The 26742-nt window shown below is 40.7% G+C and overlaps 1 protein-coding gene across 1 annotated transcript in view; it reads left to right on the plus strand.

The window, feature by feature from the left end:
- Positions 1–275: 275 nt before the first annotated feature.
- Positions 276–26742, plus strand: part of ARHGAP24 (Rho GTPase activating protein 24) — a 181287-nt gene continuing 154820 nt past the window's right edge. The window contains exon 1 of the mRNA XM_014880576.2: positions 276–379. The gene's annotated coding sequence lies outside the window, so the exon portion shown is untranslated. The remainder of the gene's footprint in view (positions 380–26742) is intronic.

Raw genomic sequence — 26742 nt, forward strand, 5'->3', positions numbered from 1 at the left:
CGCGTTCCTGCAGCAGCGCGGCCGGCGGCGCGCCCCGGGGCTGCCAGCTGCCCGTGAAACCCGAAACCCGGGCCCGGCCCCTCGGCCGGCGCACACACACACACACACACACACACACAACACATCGCACATTATCCGTCACCCTCGCACGCCGGCGCGGCTCCCGGGGCACCGCCGCAGCCCCCGTGGGATGGTGGCGGCCCCGCCCGCGCACAGGTCGCCGGAGCGGCGGAGGGAGGAGGGGGCAGGAGGAGAAACTTGCGAGGTTGATTTCAGTGAGCGCAGCCGGGCTGCAGTCAGCCGGCGGCGGTGCGGAGCGCGGCCCGAGCCGTGTGCATGGGGCAGCGGGGCGGCCCTGCGTGAGGGCGGGCAGCGCCGGGTGAGTACCGGGACACGGGACACAGCTCCGGCTGTGCTGGGTGCGTGGTCTTGGACTTAGCTGGTAGATGTGAGACAAGTGCTGTCCTCCGCTCTCGGTGTCTGTGCAGGCATCTTTCCGTGTTCCTCTGTGCTGCCGTTCCTCAGCAGCGCTGAACGCTCCCTGGCAGGACCCGCGTTTGTTGGTTTCGGGGGTGCGGGCTGAGTGTGGGTCATCTGACTACTTGTTGACTTGAATATTAGTCAAAGCCCTTTGTGCTTTCTTCAGTCTTGGGTTTGTGATGGTCGTCTTTAAATCTTCCTCCTTCTGTGTGTCTGTAGCAGGATTTGGGAGATAGGGTACTCATTGGGACAGATTTTGAAATGACTTCCCCTAACTCTTTTGTGATTACGGTCTTCCGTGGATTTCTTTTTAACATAACGGAGTAGTTGTCTTTTTCCTTCTCTGAGAAGGAAAGTGAAGGTAATATTTGTCTCTATCTTCCTTTGCAGTGATATGCATGCATGTTGTCAATTTGGGAGTTTTCTTCTTCCAGCAGGATGGAGAGCACTAAATAATTCATGTTTGGTGATGTTAGAAAAATTTTTGCAACACATGACTGGAAGTAAACAGCAGGGTGTTTTTGTTTTTTTGTTTAGATAGGTACCTTTGTCCTGAATAGGCAGAAATAAGAAAACAAATTTCCTGTGTAGCGTAGTGACTTCATAACAGAGAATTTATCTAATATTAGTCTGAATCCTGTTTGTCTGTGAAGTAGCATGGTTGCTGGGAGGGGATGATAACTCTTAGATCAGCAGGTATTAAGATGCTCTTAAGTTCCTGTGTTGCACAGTAGTTCTAGGAGGTGGCAGTAACTTCTGTACATTCAGGATTCCTCCTGAGGTAAGAATTAAGGGAGTGGGACTGAGCAGTACAAGGAGCAAAGTATCTTGTCCTAGCTAAAAATCATTTCGGTGGAATGTCATGGTTACAGGCAGAGGTAGAGAGAAGGAAGGATTGAGAGTCAAGTGCCCGTTTCCAGTCCCATGAAATTTTCATGTCATGGCAGGTTTCATTACTGTAAAAGGCATCTTCTAGTATGCAATAGAGTGACTTCACGTTAGAAATAAATGTGCTTAGAGCTTGTTTCTTTGTGCATGGTATCTGAAGTTACTAGACTGTCTCTTCTTTGATTGTCCTGTCTCTCAGCTGCGTTTTTCTTCTCCTGTTCTTTAACTGACTTTCAGTCTTTAATGAAACTAACTAGGTTTAGTTTGGTGTAGATGGGGTGCCCGTCCCAAAAATACCAAATCAAACAAGAACAAAAAAAACCCCAGAAAACAACATGGTAATTAAGAAAAAAAATATAAAGCCATGTAGAAAACTCCACTGAAAACATAATTCTGTGTGGAAGGCATGACTTCTTTGTGCTGTAAGGCGATGTGCTGCTGGGGCCAGGTGAGAGGAGGCTGTTCCTTTGACATGTGCCTCTCCTGTGTTTGCAGACTGGTTCATAAAGATCACTTCTATTAGTGGCTCTATAACTAGGTTCATTTTTCTGAAGATGGAGTTCAGAAAGACAGATTAAGATCCCTTTAAGAAATGGACCAGGTAATTGTCTGAAGTCCTGATAAGGTCATGTCGTCAGAAGCAGCCAGAATCAGAACCCTCTGTGACTTCCACGTGCAGCTGTAGCACTCAAGCACGTCTTGCTGCTTGATTCATAATCTTGGTGGGTTTTTTTTAAACACACCAGGTGGGAGGGAAAAAATAAGAGTTGAAATTCATGGTGGGTAGTTTGCAGTGATTTGCATCTGCTAACTTTAACTGTCTTCTGTGTAGACTTTTTTGTGTTTGTGATTGGATGGCCTTTGGAAGTATGTTTCATTCCTGGAGCTATTAACTGGCTTTCTCTATATTGGACAGAGGGAATGCTTGATACAATTTTTATTTAAAAATAATCTCCTGGAACAGAGTGTGATACTTCATCATATTGGGGTGGCATTTGTGTTGTACACTGTGTTTGAGGGTGAATGTATGTTAGCTTTCAGCCAGCAGAAAAACAAAAGGTTGTCTTCTCTTGGTGTTGTAAACCAAGAAGAATATGGCAGGAGTGTATCTGGTACAGTTCCAAGTCTGGAACTTGGTGTTCTGTTATGTTGAGGTAAGGTGAGTGGCTGATAGTGTTGGATGATAAAGAAACACACGGCTTTTAATGACATTTGCTACTCTGCTGCCAGTCTGGGGAGAGACAGAAATTTAAGAAGGCAATAGAGGCCACATTTCCAGTTCAGATTCTCCCTTCATGTAAAGCTGTGGAAAGTGCAAGAGGTAGGATTTAGTTTCTATTATTGTGCTGAAGCAAGGATTTCAAGTTCGAATTGTTTTTTGTAGTTGTTGCCTGCATCTGTTTAGAAGAGTCTTGATTAAGTTGCACTTTTTAAATTGAAAGCACTCAAAAGTACGTGAAAATATCAAGCATCTCAAAGATGGATGTGCTTCAGCAGCATAGCAGCTTCTTGGACATTTCCTGATTCTTCCCTCTGCTTCACCATTTTGCCAATTACGTTTGGGTGATCATAGTGAGTATGGCAAGGACTGGAGTGAAAATGTAAATTGATTTTGTATTTAATTGATTATGGATCCAGAATAAACCATAATGGTCCTTGATTAGCTTCCATTATAAGGTGGATAATTTAGTTGTGAAGAATACCTTGTTTTGTCAGCAAAGTCATTTGATAGACTCTCCAGTATATTCATTTGGTGTAATTATCATCAGTCAGCTTTACTGTGTGTTTTTGACTACCAGCTTTGTTAGCTCTGGTTCTTATTAGCTCTTTGTACGTTTAATAGCCTTCTCTATCCAAATTTCTACTTTCTCTGGACTTACTATTCTTTTTCTTCTCTTTTTAAAAGTGGAAAATACAGTTTCTTTAGTCTCTCTTCCTCTATTTCAACATTTTTCAAGATGGTTTCCAGAGAAGATGCTTTCCAGATCAGTTCTTCCCAACTTGAGCACCTGCTGAACAAGGAGACACAGACTGGTGCACAGACAGACAGACGGCTGGCTGTCAGTGGTCTTTCCCCTTTGTAATTAACAGCTTCTTTGGTATTTGTCACCTGCACAACTTTGCAGTCATGATCTTTATTTTTTTCTTCTTCGTCTTCCAAGTCGTTGGTTATACTGCAAAATAAGATAGTTGCTTGGAGACTGGAAGCCACCTGCAGTGTGGTGCTTTTTTTTTGTTTACGGTCATGGTCTTTGACTTATCTGTTACATGTTTGAATTAATTTTGTCTGCTTGGCTCAGCTCTAGTTTCATTGGGCTTTTCTAATGAAAATGTCGTGCACCATCAAGCCAGAGGCCTTGCAGGAACACAGGAGCCCATTGCTTTTAACTTCAGCAAACTTCTGTTGTTTATTGTTGTAGTAGACAAACCTCAGCACATGCTGAATTCCTTGGTGATGTGTATAGTTTCTTGTAATGAAATACCTTTCATTTTCCTATATTGAATTTTGTGTGATTTTTGTGTAATGGCAATTATGATTAGTAGCTTTTCAGCAAAGACATTTTTCAAGTGTGTTACTTCCAAGAATTAGTTGGTGTGTTCCCATGGTTTTTTCCCTATATTTACCTTTGTTTTTAGAACAGCAATTAGTCAAAAAAGAAAAGAAAATAGAACTTAAAATTTAAGTGGACTGGTGTTCTTGGGCTATCAAATTGAACAATCATGAAGCATTACTGAAACCCAGCAATTTGCCTCCTTGCAAAACAGGGAAATAGCTCAAAATAAGGAAATAGCCAACACACTTTGGCCCAGACCATGCTAATTAAAGAAAAAAAAGCATGTTAGGTTCTCCCAGTTAGTGATACCTAGAGGGATCTTACAGCCTCCCAGGTACAGGCAGAGTGCTCCTGCAGCAGGCAGAGAAAGTAGCCTTCCAGTTAATCCTTGCTTGGTTGACTCGACCTCAGCTCTGGCAGCAGCATCCTGGATTTTCCATAAGCTGCCTTTCTAACTGTGTCTTTGACCTCCCCCAGCTACCACATGCTGTGGTAGAAAAACGTGAAGGAGGATATAGGTGACATCGGGGAGGAAGGTTCTGGTAATTGGCAGCTGAAGCTGGAAAAGGTCTTAAAAAGGATGAAAAGAATGGTCAAGGGCAGCACAGCTTCTGTGCAAAAACAGGGCTGCAGGAGGGAACTTTTCAGCCTGGAGATGACATGACTGAGAACTTCACTAACAAGTGGCAGGAAAAGGGTGAACAGAGACTACTTCTTCCTCCCTTTTTTTCCAGAAGTCCCAGGGTGTGTCCAGGAGTGATGGTGGCAGGTTCAAAACAAATGAAAGGAGGTAATATTGTGCACAAGATGTAAGTAGGGTGTAATTAATTAGTACTTGCAGTAAAAGCAAAAGCCAGTTTTAAGGGGTAGCTACCCCAAAGTATTGCTGCTTGCTTGTCTTAGCTATCCTGTTTCCCTGAGATTGTACTTCAGTCACAGTTGGAGATGGGATGCTGGGCTGGATGGGCTCTTTCTTGTCCCATTTGTAGCCTTCCATTTGTTCAGCTCTGACCCTCTGTCATTTTAGTATTACTTATATGGGGGAAAAAAAAGATCTGATATTCTGTTGGTGGCTTGATGAAAAGGAGCTGAATGACCACAGCAGATGATGGCCTGCCTTCTTCAGCTAGGAATGTGTGGATACAAGGAAGGATAAGAGCTTCTAGTGCCAAGCAAGTTGTGATGTTTAAGAATCGAAAGATTCATCACCATTTTGTTTCCAGGCAGTGCTGCAGGAATACGTAGGCAGGTCTTACAGGATGAGTCTTTAGAGAATGAATAACAATGGTCACATCAATTCAAGTGGAGCAGAGACCCCCTGAAGCCTGCTGGAGCTTGGTCAAGTGAGGCTTCCTCTATGTACCCAGCTTGACAGCTGAGTGTGTAGAGGGGGAAGATGAAGCACAAGTGCTGCTGTGCTGCAGCAACCCCGGTGTGTTAAATAACTGTTTAGCAAATGGGAGAGTGCTACAGTCAAGGGTGACTTAAAGTATGCTTAAGGCCCCTCTCGAGTTTCTTGAGAAAGAAGAATGATGCAGAGGCTACAGGCAATTAACTTTGCTTCTCATTCTTCAAATCCTGTTCTGTGGATCAGCTGGGTGAGGTGACTTCCCTCCAACGACCGTATTGGTTGATAATTCTTTCAGTATTTTAGAGGGGAAAAAAGTTTCAGTAATTCCCAAATGAAACTGTGCATTGTACAGGAGCTTCAAGATGTTGCTGCTGTGTGTATTTAGAACTATTGACTTTAATTCAGCGGATTATTACTGTAATGGAGTTTTAATCATACTCGCCCTCCTTGAGCACGGACTGAGAAATAAGTGTGCAATTATCAATAAATAGCACAGAACAAGATAAAACTCATTTTTAATCCTTCCTGTTGGAGCCTAACAGATTGCTGCAGTTCAAAGACAAGTATGTGAATACAGACATGTATCTAGGAGATGAAGACAGACTTCTGGAAATCTTATTTATTTAATGACATCATTGCCTTATTTCAGAGTGTTGTCTTGGAAAGTGTTCTGAGTAATTTGGGGTCTTAGTGTTGTTGTTCAAGGTGAGATAATGACGACGGGAAAAGCTGTGCTGTACATTTGCTTGTAATTATAAACTAAGTACCATGGAATTTTCATTGTCCAGAAGTTGGAGCAAGCAGCCTACTTGCTGTATAAGCTTTTTTCTCTGGAGCCTCTAGACAATTCCTTCAAGAGTTTGGGTTTCTGGTTGTTTTCTCTGTGTGTTCGTATGTTTGTGGTGGGCTGGTGTTGAGCTCTTGCTTCTTATCCGTGCCTGAGATCAAAATTGTGTGTGAGATGCATGGATAGTCACTGTGGTTATCCACTACTAAGTGTTCTTGCAACACACAAACCCAGAAATCCTGGATGCTAGAAAGAAGTAATTCCTCTGGCAGTTGCAATATTTGTGCAGCTGTTCCCACAGATGTTTCTTCTTTCTTTTTTTTTTTTTCTTTTTTTAATTTCTCCTAAGAAGTAAGCAAACCGAGGCAGAAATGTTAAGGGGCCTGCCTGGAGAAGGAGAGAGAAAATGCAATACCTTTTAGTTTGGACATAGTAATTTACGTTCTTTCAAAGTCACTGTGAATTCTTCCTTTGTTTGCCAAGTCCAAAGCCTGCTTAGGCTCGGCAGAGCTGAATGGAAGTGTCCTAAAATGAGAGCTTTGCAAATAGACTTTGAGAGTAAGACTCTGCTTGGGGTAATTTGGGGTCTTAATAGCATTGCTGGAGCCCAAATGGACCCAACTTCAATGTCTAGTTTGCTCATTTTAGAAGAGAATAGCAAACATACTGGTCAGAAAACTTGTTGTGACAGAGCTTTTCCCTGTGGCTAAAAGTGAAATTTTGGAATGAAAACATGGTGGCAAACACCCCCACCCCCCAATCAATAACTGATTGCAAGATTGAGGACTAACTGTGTTCATATGTAAGATGCATTTGTTCACTATTTTTAAAAAGGCAAATACAGTTCTGTTATATGACAGGGAGAAGTCTTGAAGGTGCTATTTTAAATACAGCTCAAGTAACAATTCTTTAAAAGTAAATGAATTAATTTAAATGTAAAACATTATTAACACTTGATGCATGATGGTGAAAGCCATTCTCCTCCTGGGAGAATACAGGGCTCAAACTGGAATCAGTTAACCTCACCCCCCAGAAATGTTTAATAAATAATATTTAGGAAAATATACATTTGTATAAATGGAAATCTATGTCTCTTGATGCCAGCAGCTTTCTTAGGTTGGGTTTTTCTCCTGGGGATCACAACTGAGTAATTAGGAAGAAGCTCTGAGAAGGCATACATTGTAAGTAGTGTTTTTGAGTAATGAAAACCTAAGAAAAACAATAAATATATCTCTAAGTGTATGAGACATGGTGGTTTTGGGTTGTTTAGTTTTCCATGTAACCTGGTATGTGTGTGATGTCTGCTGCCTAGACTTAACCAGCCATGCTTGAGTCCTCTTACTTCAGAGAAATTTGGACCTGGCTTTGTGTATTCTGTGAAAATGAGAACGCAGCCTTAGACTCTACACATAAGTATGTCACGTGTGTAAACATGAGGGAGAGAGCAGAACTGTTTTGGGATGATAAGGAGTAAATTGGTGTAGCCTGTCCTTGAGTGTGCTGTGATGAAAGAAAAGAATTCTCACAGGGTAAGGAGTTCCTGGGAAGCCTTGGGGGTTGCTGGGTTGGAAGTGAGGGGAAATATTAAAATAGCTGTTTTGATGATGTGTTTTCTGCCAGGAAGTAGCTATATTGCTGACTTCCATGGGATTTTAGAAGTTGGGCTTTATGAGTAGGGAGATCCTTTCCTATCCTGCCTGTTTGTCATATGTTGACAGCTGGGAAAAATAAGTCTAGTTCAGAACCATGGGAATATTTTACAAGTATTGTAGGATGTGCCAGGACAAAATATAATTGACATCAACATCAATAGTAGGACCCTTATTATTTTTGCTGTGATGATTCTGTCCTGCAATGAGTCAACTGTTAATTAATTTAATAGAATCATAGGGCTATTTAGGTTGGAACAGACCTCCAAGATCGAGTCCAATTTTTGACCACCAGCCACTGTGCTGACTAAACCACAGCACTAAGTGCCCTATCCAGCCACTACTTGAACACTTTCAGGGATAGTGATGTCACTTCTTTCTTTCTTGACAGCTTCCCTGCTTTTGAAGAATTTCCTAGGTTTTAGCACTGATGTTTACAAGTATGGCCATTTGCCATGGTGATTCAGCTCCTGCATTGGTCAGCTGGTATTGCTGGTAGGATTTACCACACTGGGAAAGGGTTGTTGGCTCTGCCCTTTGCAGTGGTCAGTGGCTCTTTGTGTGGGAGTAGTTGGTCCTTTCAAATGCTGCCTTCTGCCAGACATGAGGGGAGAGGGACACTTCTGGGAAGGAGCAGGGACAGCTGTGATGATGATGATGCTGTAGGCTGGGGAGCTTGGTGGTTTCTCATGCACGCTCTTAAGTCTCTTGCGTTTGGCTGTGCTCCTGTTTAGTATGTGCTGAATTCCCATGTGCTGAATTCCTGCCTCTTGCTGTCACTGGGCTCACGGAGCTCACAGTGCACACAGCTGACACCAGGAAGGACCGAAGCAGCCAGCTGAGCGTGCAGCACGTGGCACGTTCAGTGACAAGAGTGTTTATCACGTAACAAGATTAAGCCTCTGTGCAGCCCTGCTCTGCAGCGCAGGTTCGTGTAGCTCTGACGCCTTTCCTTGGCAACTGGGAAAGTGCAGAAGGCGAGTTGGGCATAGGCCTGATCCTCTGCCAGCACTGGAAATAAAATCCTAAATTCTCTCTGACTCACTTCAAACATCTGTGTCATGTTTGATGGTGTCACTCCTGGGACATTGCTTTGGAGATGTTCATCTCCCAGCACCCACAGGAAGGCTCTGAAACGTGAGTTTTACCATTTCTTACTTTCATAGGGACTGCTAGAAAAAATGGCAGATTAGCCAAAACAACATAATCGGTCTTGTTAGTCCATATGTGACTGAGCAGTACGTGGTGCAGTATTTAGGTGTAAGCAATGAAAAAATACTGTGCAATACGTGGTGGAAATACCCAGGAAAGGAATTAATTTCTAGTCTGGCAAGGGCAGTAGGACTGTGCACCAAGTCTACAGCCTTTTTGGAGGGAGAAGGAAGGGTTCATAGTTCAGAAGAGATGTTTTGTAGGAGGTTATGCTGCCCAAAATGCACACCTGGGTCAAACCTCTGGTGTCCCATCAGCTTAGACTTCTGAGGAAAAGTTAGCTCTGGTAACTGAGCTCACCATTGTGGCACGATGGTGTACCTCATTAAGGAGCTGAATACCCTCCTATGCTTTGATGCTGAGTGTCTTAGGCTGGAGGGATTATATAGAGAACCGTGAGACCACTCAGTTATGAAGATAAGTTAATTCATACTTATTTTCTAATACCATGAAATATCCAACTGCTTTCTGTACAACGTGGCTCTTGGGGGGAAATATGGTAACTGATAGCAGTGTATTCAATGAGTGGTTTGGTTTTGAGCTACAAGAACATTGCTGTTCTTCTTGTACTTTTTCCTTAGAGAAAAAGTTTAGAATTTTTCTTCTGAATTGTGTAGGTGCCACATGCTGGACTACTGTGTGTGTGTGACAAGTTTCCCCTATTGTGTACCTGACAAAGAGACGTCATGTTCTGTGCTGACTCAAATGGTTCATTCTCTAGCTGAGGTCCATGGTGAGAAATGGTTTGTATTCATTTTATGCAAAACAATCTTGTACTCAGAAAATTCATGTGATGCTTCTTGTTAAACCTACATCTTTCTCTCATGGAACACTTTTTACTGTGTTACTGAGGAAGGGAATTTCCTAGAAACATGAAAATCAAATAGCAGATTTGCATGGGGAGATAGCTGACAGTTTCAGACAGTATATGTTGAGTGTTGTCCCAGCATGACAGTACAGCAGTCTTGATGCTAACTTGGAAATTATTTAATGTGGAGCTGGTGGTAGGAAGGTCCTCTGTAGATTAATATGAAGTTAGTATCTGTGCTTAAAAAATAGGATGAAAACTTGAGCTTGGTAATGAGCTGTATGTGCTGTTGGAGGTCTAGAAAAAGTAGATTTTTGTGTGTTTTCAGAGGCACTGAAAACACAGGTTTTTTTTTTTTGCATCTGCTGTATAGATTGCAAGCAATGAAGGGTTGAAGTCTTGTCACAAAACCAAAGAGATGATTTATTGGAAATGTCAAGAAATCAATCATAGAGCCTAATAAGCCAGTTAAACAAGCTTTTCAGTTTGGGTATGTTTAAAAGCAAGGAGACTTGAATGGTTCTTGTTGATAAACCTGGATGCCTAGACAGATTGCTTGGAAACTGATTCGAGCAAATAGTTTCTTCTGAGACTCATTAAAAGTAGAACAAAAAGAAAATGTTTTTTTGGCTAGTCTGTCATTTGCAAGGGTTTTTTTTTTTTTGAGGCAAATAAGGTAGGAAAAAGTCAAGTAGTGTGGAAATTGGAATGTGAGCCTGTGATTTTTTTCCCCCTCCCCTTTTAACGAGCCATTAAAATTCAACAGAGCTCTTTGGAGAAGGTTTTAAAGTTCTAACTTGTCATATTTTTGGTGGTGGTAGTGCTGAAACACCTCTACAGAACAAATGGGTGTTTAGCTGAAAGCTCGTGTGAAAATATGTTAGTATTGACCAAGTTGTCATAAAAAGGTTACAGAATTCTAAGATAGAAGATACTCATTTTCCATCCTGGGACAAAAGAGCACAGGCTAAAATTGCTGATGGCTTGGAGTGGTCCAAGTATTATTTTTTACTGGAACTGTTTTAATATATTGTATGACATAGCATATATATGGTATAAAATTGTCATTTTAATTGGTTTAAATTACCTTTGGAATAATAATAAAAAAGCTTTAATATTGAGTAGCATCTGTAATTAAGACCTTTGAGCTCCTTTGTAACATTAGAATGGTTGTTTATTTTTCATCAGAAACATGAGTTTTGTGAATTGGTAAATAAGGAATGGAAAATTTCTCATAGTGGGTGTCCTAGAGATGGGGGAATAATACTAAAGTACTTTTCTTTGAAGTGGGGAATGGGGAAGAAGGCCTTGGTTTTAGACATTTGCACAGGGTAGCATTGAATAACTCTGATAAAGTGTTCTTGCTTACATAAGTCGTCCCTGGACAAGGTGAGAAGGATTTTTGTTGCATGTTTTGTGTGTTGTAGATGCATCAGAGGTATTTTGGCTTAGAGATCCTCAAAACAGTCCTAGATCTGTTGTTGCCAGTTCCTGCTAGTTGCATCTAGGCTTAAATGTGGCTCTGTGAGTAAGTTATAACTTCTTTGTTTGACTTGGCACCATTTCATCAGCTAACAAATGACTTTCAGATGTTTGTGATTGATTCTTGTTGCCATATAATTATATTTTTTAGCATTATGCATTTCCTTATGTGCAGTCTAGAAGTGCTTAATTTTCTAGTTTTAATGTTTTTCTACCAGTTTATCTTTTGTCACCCATTGGTCTGCCATAGGCAATGCTAGTTTACTCTGGGAAAATATTGTAAAATTACCTTGATTTGCCGAGAGATAAGTGAAGTGGCTGTCTGCAAAACGTGTAAGAGTAGGGTTCTACAAAACTCTCTGCTGAAAATGAGTTGTGGAATCTTAAACATGTTACAGGAAAAATAAGAGACTTCGAGTTGCCTCCTTGACAAGTGCCATTGTTGAACTGTTTTAAAAATTGTTATTCTGGTTGTCCATACAGATGAAAACTTTAGATGACATTATAAATCATGTCATTTGCAGAGCTGAATGTGGGCAGGAGTCTTCTTGGTAGTAGAAAATCATTAATTATGTGTCTTTCTCAGCTTTTGTACCACTTCACTTTACTCAAACTAGCACTTACTGCATTTGCTTATTAATTGTCATGCTCAGTGCCATTTAGTAGCATGAATGTGTGACTCCACGCTGCTTTTAAACTTTTTAAGGCATTTGTGGAAAGGAAATACTAAATGTGGACAGTTTGTAAGTGTTCCCTTGAAAGAAAATAAATTCTCTACAGTCAGCAGACGCTGTAGTGGAGTGTTATTGATCACAAACACCAAGCACAACGCTGTATTTTGTCTTGCTGTAGAACTTGGGAAAACACTGCATGGTTCAGGGTGGTATTTTACAGAAATGCTTCATTGATTTAAGCATGTGGGATGGGGGAATGGAAAGTTAAATAAAGTGATTACAAATGATCTTAAGTGTTTTAGTGCCTTGAGAATTTTCTTACATGTTATGGTGAACTTGAAACTGCTGCTTTTTCTTGAGCAATGATGAAAATGGGTCCCCCATTGTTTCAATTAACCATCCATAGTTTCCTGTTATCAGTTAGGATATGGTGCAAAGTTTTAAAAGCCACATAAATAGGTTTAAGCATAAAAAAAATTGTAAAGTAGGTTATGAATGGTTCAGTCACTTCTCAATTAGTAATTTATAACTAAGATCTTCAGGATAATTTAGACTTTTTTGCAGAGTTCTGCTAGTTTTGTGGTGGGTTTTTTGCAGCTAAAGTGGACGAACTGTATCAGGAAAGTTTTAGTTGCTGTCAAAATACAAAAAACTCTTGTAAGCTGCTGGCTGAATACAATATACTGTAATAAGAGCAGATTTTTATCATTCTTGACTGGCCTGTTTGTGGGTATGAAGGGCTGGCAAATGAGAAGTTTTCTGCAGATAACAGAGGACAAACTTCCAAGAGCCTTTGTGTTTGTAACTACCTGAGAGCTGGTTGTAATTGCAGACTCCATGTGTGATGGAGCAGAAGAAATAATATTTCATGACTGTGTGTGTGTTCAGTCAGGTGATGTCCTGGGCACAGGTTTAACACAGGGGAGGGCTCTGAGAATTTCATTAGCAGGTTTAGGTTATGTTTTCATGTGTGGTGAAATTTTCCACTGAGCACCTCTTGTCCTCTCTGTAGCAGGATTTTGCCATTGCTTTCACACAGGCTCTTAAAAATTGCCAGAGACCCGGTGGCTGCTGTGCAGAAAACTGGGAACAGTTAGGTGTGGATACTTATGTGCCTCCAGCACTTTTTTTTGGACTTAGTGTTGTTCCTATTGACCTGCTGTAGAGGTTGGTGGCAGCAGCTCCATGAGCCATACTATTTTACCAATATATCTTGACACATCTTTCTTTCAAAAGAAAGTAGCAACATTGGACTTGGTATTGATGTTGCTGACACTGTCCTGGCGTTCTGTTTGCATGAGGGATCTGGTTCATTACCAGAAGATCCATCTGTTCTGGGCTTTTGATAGCTGAGGTGATTTTTCCCTAAAGAAAGTGTCTATTTATATTGTGTTCAATATCTACTGAAACCAAATAGAAAGGGCAGAAAAAGTATTACTGAGGAAAAAAGGCAACACTTACCAATAAAAGAAGAATCAAATGAACAGAGTAAAATAATCTCAGTAGAGTATTGAGTCAGTAGTGAATTGAAAAATGTGCAACACAATTTTATGGTAATTCCACTTGTTTGTGACAATCTGCAGACTGAAAGAGGAAAACTTCCTGCAAATAAAGTCATGCAGTTCATGGAATAAAAATTCTTTTAATTGTTCACAGGTAAAAATGCTTTTTGCTACTGCTGTTTTGTCTATCACACATGCACTGGTTTCTTCATATGCTTAAATCTCTTGGTTTGACCTTCACGGGGTAGGTGATGGTTTCTTTCCATAGAGTGGACTTGATTAGTGAGATGGTTTGTAGAATTATTACTACCAGCTTTGGGTTTGTGGAATTGTTATCTGGATGCCAAAAATTTGAGTACTCTCCAGAGCACCTTTTAATAGTACAAATTCGGGGGCAGGTGTCGAGCATGGACAAGCTGAATTTGAGTTGAATGATGTACATCAATTTCTGGCTCTGAAGAAATTATTTGATGCAGGAGTAGTCGTCACTGATCTCTTGGAGGCTTTTGCTGCACAGCAGAAAGGTGGTGCTTGTTTTTGTTCTCTGAACAAGGGGCTATTTGCTCACTCGAGCTTGTTGTGGGAAGGTAAATTTGGTTAATGTTGCTGCCAGTGATGCTCGTGTTGTATTTCCTGAGCTGCTGCTTTGCGTGCCTTAGTGAGCCGACGTGTGCCCTGCCCCCTTTAAAGTTGTTTTTGCTGCTTGCTGTTTGCACCCTTCCAACATTTGTGGAGTGTTTTGTGTTCTTAGCTGTCAGGGTGTCAGTCCAACCAAATGCTCATCTCTGTTCCCCTGCCCTGAATGCCTGCCCAGCTGTCTTTGTTTCCAGTGGAGAGCTGGAACTTGGTGAACAAGATGTTGGTGCATGGGTATGGTGTGTTATTATCCATATTGAATTGGGAAGCAAGTTTGCAAATAGCTTGTTATATATTACCACTCTTAGGGAACTTAGGGGAGAAAAAAGATTCATATTTATTCTGTATTCCTTCCAGGCTATTTTTATCAGAGAAGGCAAATAGTATTTTTCAAATGTGAGTCTTGCAATAAATAGCTGAGAATTGCAGTGTCTTCTCTGTTTATTCTGTCCTTCAAGTGTGATTTTTGCAGTTCTCATGAGGATCAGATTGCCTTATAAATCTTAAAGGCAAGCTGTCTATCCAAGAGCAATCACCTGCCTCAGGATAGGAAGGAAAAACTCATATTAGTTTTGACATAATCTGAGTTTTGCAAATTGTTCCATCACTTCCAAATTACCACTATCTGAGCCTTCTTTTTTTTTCTTCAAGGACACTAGTACAGGTTATGGTTTTGCTTTCCAGATAAAAGCTTGAATGGGCTGCTTGAATGGTAGGTTCTTCTGGAAATCTGGACCATGAAGTGAATTATGCCAGGATGTTCCCCAGGTCCCAGACTTGAGATATCTTTGGGAAACCCCAGATTCCTTGGCAGTCTCTCAGGAAATGTCATGGTGCTGTGAGAGCTACTTACATCCTTCCTTTCTTACAGGAAAAAAAAATAAAAATTCAGTGAACCATAATAAAGATGATAAAACCATCTTTGTTCTGGAAGGCTGTGTTGAAATCTTAGAACTGTTTCTGAATTTTTTTTCATTCCACTGTGTGCTGTGTTGCTTATCATGGGATTTTTTCCAGTAGACATTTGCTCCCCTCCCCCCCTGTTTTTCCCCTGGTGGTTGTGTTTTTTTGGTGTGTATTTCTAAACTAATTCAAATAACTTGGGATTAGAGTTTAGGACATCTAATGCGTATTTGCCAGAAAGAAGAACTGGAAGTAACATTAAAAATATTTGGCTTTCATGATATCCAGATGTGTCTAGGCCTTCCTTTGTCTATCAGCTGTGGTGACAACATCTGTTTTCTTCTTTTCCTTTCACTTTGTGTTCTTCACAGTTGAGTAATTCAAAGGCTAAATTGTGGCTTAGTTCTCCATATAAACTGTGGCACAGGGACATGGTCAGGTTTCCCTCAGCATCTGCTCTGAGCTGAAGTTGAGTTCTGCCTGCACAGAGGAGCTGTTGTTAAGTGTGTCACTTTTTCATGCTGTTGGATTCCTATTTTTGCGATCATTGCTTGATTTTGAAAGCATGTTGTAAACTAATGTAATAAATAATATAGTTGTGTTCACTTTGAGGGTAATAGAATGTATCTGAAATGGTGAGCTTAAATGAAAAATAGGACTCAGATTCAAGTTTGAGAGGAGAAAGGCCTGAGAAAGGTACGGGGGGTTCTTGACAATGTCCTAAGGCTCAGTAGCAATGCAGTCATAATTGCACTTTTAACAGTCTTAAAATGATACTTCTCATCTTCTCAGGAGCTCTTATGTGCACCTGGATTTGGCAGTAAGTCACATACAGAAATTTACTACTAGATGATTGCCACTACAAATATATCTACTTCTCTTTTATATATTGTTATTCAATTTATGTTGTGCCGTTTTCTGCAAAAAATTGTATACCCATGACTGTGGTAGATCTTGTCGCTCTTACTACAGGACCAGCAAATAAAATGCTCTCTTGGGACAGAAGGCAGTGGTGTTTCGGTTTTTTTGTTGTCACCAAAAGCATGCATTCTTAGCTATTACCCTTCCTGGAGAAATGAACCACTTGGCTTGGACAGGAGGATTTCCTTACACTGTTCTTTCTGGTGTACAGGTCTGTTAGGAAGTGGGGACAGAAGGTGGGCTGGTTTTAGCTTCCCTGCCACTGTTCGAGAGGGGCAGGTGGAGTTTTATCCCTACCTCGCATTTCTGCCCTGTTGAAGCAGGTGTGGAGCTGGGAAGGGCTGAGCACAGCTGCACAGCTGTGCCAGTGTTATGCTTGGATCCCCCTGCGTGGGTGTTAGTGCAGGAAAAGCTTGTGTGGCTGAGTGGGATAAAAGAGTAGTAACCAAATAATTGCCTAGTAGATTCCTGGGAATGTGTTTATTTCCCTTGTACAAAAATATTTACAAAGGGAATGTGCATTTGCCAGTTTTGAGCAGAAGAAAATAAATTGAGGTGAAATTACAGAAGAACAGTTTGAAGAGGGGCCATGGCAAAAGGAGGTGCTTTGAAATTAATCACACACATTCCTCTTCCACCTGCAGTTTCTTGAATCCAGAAAATGAACCTAGGCCTCATTTCCACTCATACTAGTTTTTCAAAATAGTTTTAGAATAACTAAAAAAAAACCCTCCCAAAACACTCTATAAAACTATTAAAAATAGTTTAAAAAATAAGCTATTCAAGCTTTATAGGTTGTTCAACAAGCTTTAAATAAGTGTGAATTATTGCAAATGTAATTTTTCAATTATTTGCTTAGGGAGTAATAGAAGTCTTTTTTTAAATTTATTTATATATTAAAACTGTTTACTGGATCTTTTCCCACTCTGCCAGAAGGAAACATTGATTAATGCCAAGCCTAGGGATAACTTTGGTGCAGTCTCTACAGAGATATGATAATACTGATAGAAATTAAGCAGTTGTAGCTCTGGTGATTTAACTATGTCTTGCACTTAGCTTTAAAACTGACTGTTTTATTGAGTTTTGGTGAAGGTTCCAGATGAATGTAGTAATATGTGTCTTGTCACTGGAGTTGAGAAGGAGGAAGAGTTAGCAATGGACAGATAAGTTTTCAAGGATTTTGGAAATAAACTTCTTCTAATAAAGAAGTATGCAACTTCTTCATTAGCTGTCGGAAATCTGTCTCAGTGTGAACAGGATTGTCTGTATGGCTAAATCAGTAATACTAGCCAGATTAATGTGTTTTGGTCATGTGAATTGTCCCAGTGAAGTGTATATATGTCTGAGAAATACTTGACACTCTTCAAACATCAGAGTGAATGTGTTCTTGAAAATGCAGTGGTAATGGTTGAACTCTCAGGCTAATTCACAAGATTTTTGTGCCACTGAAGGCAGAAATAACTGCTCCTTTGGAGAAGTTTCAGACATAGTCTGTGTAAGGACTAAAGCATCAACTCATAGCATGGATAGACAAAATTCTGATAAATCAGCAAGTACTTCAGCAAGGTATCTCATGGAAAATTTACTTCTGCTTCCAAATGTCAAAACTACTTCCTGCAGAGCTGACAGATAAAACTAGCTCCTGTCAAGCTGTGTACCAAAGGATGGAGCTCCAGAAGAAGAATTTGTTCACCATTAAATAACTTCTCTAATTTGTAGAAATACTTTCAGAATAGGAGAAAAAAAAAACCAAAAACCCGGGAAGCTGGGACTTAACTCTGCTTTTAATGTTTTGGATTCGGTAACTGTTACGTTTAATATTTGAGGACAGACTAAACACTGAGGAAACTAAACTTTAATCCTGCTTTCAGCACCAATTAAAGCAAGAAAGCCACCTACACTTGGTGGAGGCAGTGGCTTCTTTTCACAGCAATAAGCAAAAGTTACATTAGCAGTGGATGCACAGAAATGTTTTTTTGCTATGCTGTAACTACTCAATAAAATGAGTGAAGTTTATGTACTGGTGGCTGAGACCAAGGACTGCAAATGCTTGTGCTTTCGTTTCTGTCCTAGTTAAACATCATGTAGGCTTGACTGTCTTGGTGGTGTTGGGAAAGTGATGGATTTAGTCCTTTGGTCTTGTGTTTCCTGGGGCTTCCCGTATTGAGAGGTGTACATTCTTTCCCCTTTTGTCTAATTTCCTCCCTTTGAAGTGGAGATCAGGCTTCCATTGAAAACAGAGGTTGTCCAGATACATGGCATATGAACATCTGACTTTATTTGAGAGTACATGAAAGGCTTTTATTAGTTTCTTTTAACGTTTCTGTCTCATAATATCATCTTAAATCGCACTCTGAAATGAAATCATAATTGTTGCCGCCTAGATTCCTTGTGTGTTGTAGAAAACTTAATGCTTTATGTATGGGATCTCTCAAGGCCTAGCTGAGATTTCAGCTGCATTGTCTTCCATATGTTTGGAAAAAAACCCTTCATCATCTGCATCCAATTTAGCAGAGAGCTGGAATGCCGGAAACATGTTTTTGTTCCTGATGAAATATAACTGCGAGCGAAAGCATCCCACTGCAGTTGTTCCTCTGTCTGTGCAAAGTGGAGATGTCCAAGTTGTAGCTGCTTTTATTTATTTGTAGGTTTTGGTTGGTACCTCTTTGGTGTGGGCTGAGCCTGAAGGGCTGCAGTGAGCCCACGGCGAAGCCATCGGGTCAGCTGTGGTTCCACTTGGTGTAGGGCACAGGAGCCCTGCTGCTCTGCTCCTGCTGCAGGTGTCAGTGTGGGCATCTCACGTTCTCAATGAGCTGGCTGCTCCTGGAGCTTTCTCCCAGACCCTGGCAAAGGACTCTTGGTGATGTTGGATATCTCAGTGGCTGTAACTTAGACTCTGCAGCAGGCCTTGGTGCACAAGGTAGGTAGATGATGCTGCTCTACTACAGTGTCTAGTCACAAATAGCAACTGGATTAACAATTTTCCTGTTTGTTTTGCTGAAACACGTGGCAAATTTCATCATCCTAAGAGGCAAAGTGTGTTGGTGCTTGTAGGCATTGGTGTGTTTTGTGTGTGTTTTGTCCAGATTCCTCTAGCAGGCTATTGCTGTGAAGCTGAATGCCTTCCACAAACAATGTCTGACATCTGTTATCTGTGCTGGAGTGTTTTTCTCTGTGTCAACTTGAAAATTGTATGTGTAAAGCGATTTTTTTTATTTATTTGAAACTTCAGGGCATTTGACTGTTTTGTTAGGAAATGCAAGGTCAAATAAATGTTTTTGATGAGTCTTGCTGTTTACACTTAGCTCTGAAGCGGCACCAGCAGTATTATGTCTTCGAAACAACAAAGGCCTTAGGAATAATTGAAAACAAAAAAGTGAAGAATTAGAAAAGCTTTGCCAGAGCTAATATAAGAAGAGAAGTCAGGTCACAAGACAATAATCAGGGCATCTGCTCTGCAAACTCCCAAAGCACAAAGTTCTTTGTGTTTTCTGTAAAACCCAACTGTTGCTACAGTATTGTCTATTTGCACTGGCTAATCTGTTTTGTTAAAAGGTTAATTATCTTTTTCTGTTTGTAAAGGTCGAAATATTGTCTTGAGAACCACTGACTGTTGGAAGAGCATCTGAAAAATCCTACTCCATCTACATTTGTTCTAATTAAACTTGGTTCCTAAATTTGAGTGAATGATGAATCAAGCTGATAAACCAGACAATTCTATGTAAAAATTGCTTTCTGTGGGGTTGATACCTAGAGATTTTACCTTCCAACTTAGAAGAGTGGAGCTAGCTTTCAAATCATTACCTGACCAAGAGCAGATGAAAAAGTAAGGGTGTAGTTAGGGTTGCAGATACAGAGGAAAAGGAAGTATGAAGTTACTAGGAGGCTGGATTAATTTAATTGCCTTACATTGGCTTTTCTGCTGTGTCTGTTCTAGAGGATGGTTGTATGATTCCTTGGGAAAAATTGTCCATAACTAGTAGTTGTAAAATAATTAAAGTCACAGTTGTAGCTTTCACCCATCTCTACTGACTTGGCTTTGCCAATGGAATAAACTGTGGTGCTGATTCTTTTAGCAGTCAACTCATGTAATTCATATTTTCCAGAATGCACCTGATTTTTGCCAAAGGAAATCCTCAAACTGTGCTTTGGCAAATAAGGAACTGCTTGAGTTTGTGAGACACTGATTTAAACTTCATTTGGTTTCTTGCATGGATGAAACATGTTGCTTTTGAAATGCAGGATGGTGTTGGTGCAGGTCACAGATAACCTGAAGGTTACAAGCAAGGCAAAAAAGGTGTCCTTTTCTTCTTTGTGAAAATAAAGAACAAAAAAATCAAGAAAGCAACACTGCAGAGCCATGATGGTCATATGGAGACAGATGGAACATTTTTGGGATATGGGTGGCAAGGCTTCTCTGCTGTTTTGACTACAGTAATGTGAAATAGTAAGGCCTGTCTGACTGGAGGTGATAACCTCCTTTCCCTTGGGCATGCTGATCTTCTCCTCTGCAGATAGTGACTTACTGTGAAGGGAGTTAATAAGAAAAGGTAGATTTTGCTCGTTTGTTCTTGATGCTATTTTATGCTGTTAATGACCTCTGTCATTCATTGCAGGAGAAATTAATATTCTCAGGATCCCTTGCCTCTCTTAAATTAGATAAATGTAATAAACTGAACTCTGTAAACATGTACATGCTCAGCACAGTCTCAAAGTGGCTACAGATCCAGGACCTGGCATCTTTGGATTATTTTTCTTCTGCTTTTGCATCTATCATTTATGAAGTGTTAGTCCTAGTTAATGTCACTCTCTCTTTTTGTAGCCTGTCTAAAACCTGAGGAGTGCCCAATGTTGTTTGCTACTAGTTGGTGCCTTTTTTTTCTTAAAAGAAACCAAACAAAATGTTGTCCTTAAGTTTTATGTAGGTAAGTAACATATACCTGTTTGCTATTTTTGAATCCTTTTAGGTGACTAACTTAATTTCCCTTTTTTCTTTTTTTTTTTTCGTTTTGGGTGCAGCAATGTCAGTAAAAGATGGTTACATGTTTTTAGCTGTCATTCAGATCACTAAAGGTAATCTGTTACTTGCTAAAATGTTCTTGACTTTAGTTCTGCTTCTCCTTCAGCTCACATAGCACAGCAGTGACCAGAAAGAGAGATATGAACATAAAATGCTTTTAGGGAAGGCGTGTTCACCTTTTTACTGTGGGTTATGATGGTGGAGTGTGAAGACTGTGGATGCACACAGCAGAGTTGGCTTTGCTTTTAATGGTTCCTTCAGTACAAGCTGGAAAAGTAGGTGTTAGCATCCATGCACAGATTGACCTTTTAAAGGATAAGGACCCTATGAATTTATTCTATTCCCCCATATGAGTTCATTTCAGAGTCAAAGTGTAGTGTTTGTATTGGTGCTTATTTAGGAATTCAGGGACGGTATTCATGTTGCTTAGAGCTTCACTGGAAAGGACAATACCACAATGGTGTTATTTTTCATTTACTAATACATGATAATTTGACATTTGCTAAAACAATTTAGGTGGCATGACATACACACTGCTGCTTTCTGAAATACATAGGAAGGATTGTGGACTCTCTTTTTCTGATGTAAACTTGGTTTTAAAAAAGTGAAATGTTAGTTAAGTATGAATTAATGCTTTTTCTGGGCAGAAGATGGAAATGCCAACTAGAAAGTAATGATGCTTATTTAGAGTTGGCTTTTTCCGTGGAAAGACACACATCTGCTTTTAAAAAATTTGACTATATTGTCTCCAGTATTCTAGCATGGAAATTTATGTCAGTATGGTTAATGTTTCTAAGTGACAGAGGCAATTACCATTTACATAAAACATTTCTGAACAGCATTAAAACTATACTGATTCCTGTTTAAAAGTACGTCTATTTAAAGTTTAGGTCCTACTGGGGTTGGCACACAGGGAGGACACAAATCTTGGCTCTGGTACTAAGTTAGTAGGAATGGAAGCAGATGCACCTCTGAGGTTGCCAAGTTTGAGCCTTTGGTTCTGACTTGCCTGTGTTTATTTGAGTTGGGACAGTGCCAAGACACTGTGAGGCTGGGTGGGTGCTCACTACCTGTGTACAGTATGTGCCTGCCTGCTTAATATCCATATACTCCTGTGGATGCAGACAGGACAGCTGGGAAATGGGCATGGTAATTCTGGATTTCAGTGCAGGCAGGGGCTGTCAGTTCCTCTGATACACTGAGGCAGGATGCTCACACGTGCACATCTGTGATGCCATGATCCTTCTGGGGAACACATGGAAGTGGGAGAGATTTACTTCAGAGGCATCTCTCAGCAGATCTCCAAGTGCTGCTGTTACTTGAGCTCCTTTGTACTGAAAGGGATAAACATTACATTGTGCATAACAAAGCAGAGGAAGTAATTTGGCATGAAATGTTCATAGCAAATACGTTCAAAGTAAGTCCATGGATTTCTGCTTGTCAAATGTGGACTAATGTAGGACTTAAAAGGTCATTGTGGGCTGAGTTGAGGTGGGTTGAACCTCGCTTTGTTTCCCCTGAGGCTTCTGTGGAGGCACCCAGAGATAAGGTTCCTCCTGCTCTGAACATCTTGTGTATCTGCAGAGATGTTGCCAGCCAGTACTTGCTGTTTTAATCTTTTTGCCAAAGTTGGGACTTTGCTGGGGCTACATTTACTCTGACCAAGAGAGGGGTTTGAAGTGTGGTGCAGGCAGCAAATGCTTGTCTTTCTTCTTCCCCACTCTCCAGCAACTACAAACTCTTTTCTGCAGATCCTGTGAGCTCCTTTGATTTGCAAGTACTGCAGCAGATGTGGGAGCAGGCTTTTGCTGCCGTATACAAACTGGAATGTATTTTTGCTGCTTGGCAGCATATTTAGTGAATGGCACTTGTAGCATCTTAATTCTCTTGATCAATTTTACAAAGAATATGCTAGGCCTGAACTGCTGTGAATTGGACAACATGGGAAGTCCTGCTGTGTTGAATTTCCTAAAAAAGCCTTCAGCCTTGTTTTATTCTCGGTGATTCACTGTCAGAGGGCTGCTGACATCTGTACTCAGATATCTTTTGCCATCAGTCTTTGAGAACCAAGAGCAATGCTAGAGATTATTTTTATACTTTGAGAGATCATCTGTTGAGATCATGCTTGGGTACAGCCCTTAATTCTTTTGTAAGTGAAGCCAGTGTGTGCTGAAGTATTCACCACTCATATGTGGGAATTAAGTTACTTTTAAGCTGTCCTTAAGACCACTTTCTCCATGTGAAGTATGAAGCTGTAAACAGGGTTTATGTATTTCCAGTGTCAGATATTCAGAGGCAGCATTACCCTTTGGTTGGAAGAGACATCTGGGAGACTTGGAATGTCTTTCAGCTGTTCCAGATGCTGCTTTTGACTTGCTCCCTGACCTTTTCACTGCTCAGTATTTTAACTCCTGAGACTTGTCAGCTGTTCTGCATTTTTTGTCCATCTTGCACCACTTGACCCCTTTAGCTACCAGAGGCTCTTTATTGCCTTGTCTATAGTTTTTTAAGCTTCTCCAGATAGTTACAACTGATCTTCTGCTGTGTGCAGTTTACCTCTGGCATTGCCAGTTGTACAGGTTAAGACACTTGAATTGGGAGTCTGGGCAGAAACCTGGAAGGTTAGACTACTCCATTCTAATCATAGAATAGTTTAGTTGGGAGGGACTTTTTAAAGGTCATCTAGTCCAACCCCTCTGCAACGAACAGGGACACCTTCACTTTTCCTATCGCTTTGGTAGCAGCAACCTTGTCTTGCAATTGTGTGCCACCATGTGAGGAAAAAGCTGAGGGGATATATACATATTAGGTAACATGCAGAAGCATAACAGAGGTAGTGTTATCCTTGGAAGTTGTTTCTGAAGTTCTTCAAAACCCTTTCCCTTGCAGCCACTCCTAAACAGGTGTATATATATATATATATCTGTACTTGAGAAACCATATCCAAACAGATTGTGTGCCAATGTCTGCCAGTTGCACAAGTCTTCTAAGCATAGAGTCCATCTCCACCCAAAAAAGTTAGTGGGATTAGGAAGTAATGGGGAGAACCAAGTGTCATTTCTAGGTGTCAGAAGAGAATCTGTGATCAACAAAATGCTCTTAGCCTTGCAATTTTGTTAAGGCTTCTGCTGCCACAGCAGTGGTGGGAGGACAAGAAAGGAGAAAGCTGCTGTGTGGATTTACACAGAATAGGACTGAATGGCAAGGGCAGCAAAAGTTAAAGCTGTGAAAATTACTCCAAATGCCAGTCTGACAGTGTGATGCTGCAGTAACAGAAAGGCTGCAATTGCTTTGCTTTTACAAAACTATGCACATGTTTACTAGCACTAGTCATTATCACAGAAAATAAATACACACATGCAGAAGTGGATGTTTTCACAAGTACTTGACTGAATTTGTTAACTAATTCCTGTTATAATTCATAAAAAGTTGAATGTCGTTTTATATTCTTTATAAATCCCCTAGTCCTGTTTTATTTGGACTGTTTATAGCTGTGTTTGAATTCCTGTAAGAAAACAGGTTTGGCTGGTCTAAGAATGTGTTAGAAGGTTCTGATATGAAAATGCAAATCAGGTACTAACCAGTTGTATTTGACCAAGGCCTCAATTTTCTGACAAAACTATTGGATCTTGGTTTTCGAACTGATCCCAAAATGTATTGAAAAGTGATGGATGTCTTTCCCTCAGCTTCACCAGGCAGTGACTATCACCTGCTGCAGTTTGACTGCTGATAACACCTCTCAGAGTTTTTTATTGCCTAAGGAGTAATTATTTAGTCCTTGGAATTAAAATTATTTCAAGCAAAATATATTCAGGCTATCCCTGTCAGGACAGAAGTGAGAGTGAGGAATGCAGAAGAGCCAGATGATCTGTGCCTAGGAATTTTACTGCCAGTGGTACAAGAAGTTTCTCAGATGTCTTGGAAAATCTTTTGGATAAATGTATAATGTCTGTTCTAAAAGTTTGTGGAGGAAAGCTGCTGGCAAGTGCACTGCTGCAGGCTTTGGAAAAGAGCAAGACGGGAATGCTGTAAAATCTCTCCTTGCAGTGACAGAAACTGAGACGTGCTCCATGCCATGTAAAAATGCTAAGCACAAACAAAGTTAGCTCTCTCATTAAGTATACTTTTACCTCTTTGACATGTTTTTCCTTCTGTGCACTATCCTATTGACACAACAGATGAGTAGCAACTGATTTGAAGTCCCCTCATGGTGGGAAATAGGCCAGTCTTCTGCTTCTGCAGCATCTGCTTACAAGCTCATGCCTCTGTTGCAGCAGAGATTCAGGTGTCTTGGGATGTCTTACCAGCAAGATAAATGCTAACAGTGTTTTCACATACTAAATGATTTTAAGAAGTTGCTACTCAGCAAGACTAAATAAAAAATAAATCGAAAGGAAACTCACTGGTCAAAGGCAGCAACTCTGTACCTGAAAGATACCAATAAACTCAGGCATTTATGCTCTCTATTGTTTGTTGTAAGTAAGGAGAAGGGAACCCAGAACTGGACATCACTTGGAAAGAGGTGTAAGTGTTGAAGTATTAATCGATTTTTACATAGCACCATTGTGTCACAAAGACTTCTGTGAATTTTGCATGTGTATATGTATTTGGCAGATACGTTCATCAATAACCAAGCCAATTGTTGCTGCAAAATTGCAGCCTCTTACTGGCTATCTGTTGATGTCTGGTGTAGAGAAGTCATGTCTGTGCAGTGTTGTGTGTGCCTGCTCTTTTGTGAGAGCAAGGGAATTAGATGAGACAGGCTGAAAGAGCCTGGATCTTGGGATCTGGGGCAGGCACTCTGGCAGCTTCCCACATCTTTCCATTTTCTGCTGGGCTGACATTGGGCTTGCAAAGAACAGCATTTGAACAGTGGCAAAGATGAAGAGTTACTGGAAGTGAACTCTGCTGATGTTTTGCATGCTTGAAATGTGCTATCTTGGCCATGAGAAATTTCAGTGAGAAGAAAAACACTGACTGCAAACCACCAGGGTTTCTTGCCAAACAGATCATCTTCATGCAGTTCTGTGACTATTCTTGTAACTGGATTTGGTGTGCTTTAATGAGTTTCTCTGACTATTTCCTGGCAAGGTGCTGGGATCTGGAGGAGATGCCCAATTCCATAATTCAGGTACTGAGTGAGTGGTAGCTGAGGAGAAACACTTCCCTGCTTTCTGTGCCTGCTGCCGGCACAGACCTTCCACATTGGCAAGGAGAACATAAGTGCAGTGAGTTGCCTTCTAGACAGAGCAGTCAGAGGCAAGTGGCTTTATGGGAGCAGGAAAAGGTTGGATTGAGGCCAGCAGTGGTAGATGGTGATGGTCTCCATGGACCAGGAGATGTTGATGCAGAGCCAGTGTGTCTCAGAGAACATTTCTCATTTTGTTTGCTTTGCTCTCGCAGTGTCCAGACAAGCTCAGGAGTGTGAGCCCACGGGCAGTCCCAAATGGATATATTGTGTAGAATGTATTCAGCTCTGGTCATTACCTAGCTGGAGGCTGGCCAAGTCAGTAGAGTTGACTCTGGCAGCAAGTACAAGTTGTGTTTCCTGTTGAGAAGATGAGTTTGAGGAATATTCTCATTTAGTGCTGAAAATGCATGGCTTTCTGCCTCTTCTTATGAGACCGAGAGGACTTGGAGTATGCTGATGTAATTCCACACTTTGTCATGTGTTGTTTACATACTGTTTGCACCTCGCTGTTCTCTGCATCAGTGCCAGCACCCTGATATTGCTGCAATTTATTTTTATGATCTTAGTATTGAAACAGCTGTAAAAACAAGTAGTGAAAGTGAGCCAGCTGCTGGAATTTCTGATTCCAAGTCTGGTTTGTAGTAGGCAGACATTGAAAAGGAAGGATATATGAAAAACAACAA

Source organism: Sturnus vulgaris, chromosome 4 (genome assembly GCF_052056855.1).
Source record: "Sturnus vulgaris isolate bStuVul1 chromosome 4, bStuVul1.hap1, whole genome shotgun sequence".
Taxonomy (NCBI): Eukaryota; Metazoa; Chordata; class Aves; order Passeriformes; family Sturnidae; genus Sturnus; species Sturnus vulgaris.